Source organism: Physeter macrocephalus, unplaced genomic scaffold (genome assembly GCF_002837175.3).
Source record: "Physeter macrocephalus isolate SW-GA unplaced genomic scaffold, ASM283717v5 random_204, whole genome shotgun sequence".
In the NCBI taxonomy this organism is placed as follows: domain Eukaryota; kingdom Metazoa; phylum Chordata; class Mammalia; order Artiodactyla; family Physeteridae; genus Physeter; species Physeter macrocephalus.
Window position 1 is genome coordinate 28,179 of NW_021145490.1, and position 2,176 is coordinate 30,354.

The following is a 2,176-nucleotide window of genomic DNA, read 5'->3' on the forward strand; positions in this document are numbered from 1 at the left end:
CTCAGTGGCTTCTGCCCAGTCAGCCGACGCTCTCATCTCGGCTTCAGACAGCAACTTCTTCACCCATCCCTAAGCACCATTGTTCCCATACCGGTTGCCAAACTATTAGGGTTGGAGTAATAGTAAAAAGCCTCGAGGCAAATTACAACCACAACAGCTGTGTTTACTAAGAGCTACAAAGGAATTCATCCCAGAGTTATGAGAGCAGGCAGGCAGTGACTCGGAACCTTCCAGAAGCACCTCACCCTCAGGATGATCGCTGGCTGCCTCAGCCTCCTGCTACCCCAGCCGGTCCTGGTTTTTGGAGGGGACCCTCTATTGGGCATGAGTGGCCTCTTTTCACCCACAAGACTTTGATATGTTTTCTTCTCCCAGCTGCGGTAATTTACACTCAGCTGTTTATGCCTCTGTGGGAGCTGCCAGTCACCGACAAGAGTAGGCAACTGGATGGTTGTTCTCCAGAGGGGCACCAAGAAAACTACTCTCCACCCCTAGGGCCCTCAAACAGCTCCCTAAGCACCTGCAACAAGGCCTGAAATTCCACCATTCATCGTTCACACTTTTGGACCATCGGTGACCTCTCAAAGTATACACGTTGCAGTAAAAGGAATGGCATCAAGAGAACCATCATCCATACATACCTTAAGGTGGATTGTTTTTTTTCTAAACGTTTCCGAGGCTTTATCACCTGTGAAACGGACGCCTGTAAAACTGAGGTGATGTGGAAGTGCTTTGTAACTTCTCAAACTCCTACAAATTCTTATTTGAATTACTGGATTAGAAGGCAAGCATTCTTGAGAGACTTCAAACTGGAACTGGTACCAGGTGACGGCACCCTTGCACGGATTAATTTAGGCAACTTGCTATTACCATGGAAATAAGAGGGTGGGTCCTTGGGGGAGGGGCCTGGGGCTAGGAGCACAGGATAATGCCTGGTAAAACAAGGACACACACATCTTCTACAGCATGAGGCGGTTCTTGGCTACATGGCAGCCGTCCACCATGAGTGGAAAGGAAGCGATTAAGGTTTTATTGATCTAGGAAAATTGTGACTACCTAGTACAGTTTTTCCCAAACTCGCCTATTTAAAAGAATCACCTGGAGTAGCATAGCATTCCCAGGTCCTTTCCCTGGAGGTTCTGATTCTGAGGAGGGCCCCTTACATCAGGATGTTTAACAAATTCCCAGGTGGAACTTATGATCAGGCAGCTTTGTTTAACACTGACCTAGATTCTAAGCACTGACTTAAGCTTTCCTGCGTTTCCTTGGAACAGAGGCTGGAAATCATTTTAGCAAAAACACCCCCATAAATCACTGGTACCCTAGAGGTCCAGGCCAAGTCCCTGCATGGCCCTACAACAGAGCTGCTGCTTCAGCTGTAGCCCTGAGAGGCTCTAGCAGTTGGGTTGAAAGGAGAGGTTTTCACTCCCAGGTGGGAAGGAGCCTGAACACTTTATTATACTTGAGCAGTAAGCTGACTGGCTCCAAGTCCCAGATACAGAGTCGATGGCCATTCATTCTTCCCAGACGCCCTAATCGTCAACCCAAAGGTTGAAAGACCACTTGGCAGATGTAGCTCTGGCAGTATGCTATCAGGGCTGGGCTCTGACCAGAAGAAAAGCTCAAAGCCTCACATACAGATTTCAAGGACCTGGGCTTCCTGCTGGAACCACAGGCTGCAAATGGCCTTCGTCCCCCTCTCAAACTCCCCTTATGCCTCACAACTTGGCAGACTTCCACACAGACCATTCAAAGGATGACGTGGCCAGGATGAAACATGGAATTCATTCTTCCATTCAACGTTTTTTCTGTCACTTCACCCTCTTCAGAGGAAACCTACTCCCTGAAAGCAGGAAGAATCTGAAGAAGAATATATTCATTTTCAGAAACATATGTGTGTGTGCGTGTATGTGTGTGTGTGTGTATAAAACTGAATCACTTTGTTGTACACCTGAAACTAAAACACTGTAAATCAACTATACTTCAGTAAAAAAAAAAAATTAGAGGCTTCCCTGGTGGTGCAGTGGTTGAGGGTCCGCCTGCCGATGCGGGGGATGTGGGTTCGTGCCCCGGTATGGCTGGGCCCGTGAGCCATGGCCACTGAGCCTGCGTGTCCGGAACCTGTGCTCCGCAACGGGAGAGGCCACAACAGTGAGAGGCCCGCATACCGAAAAAA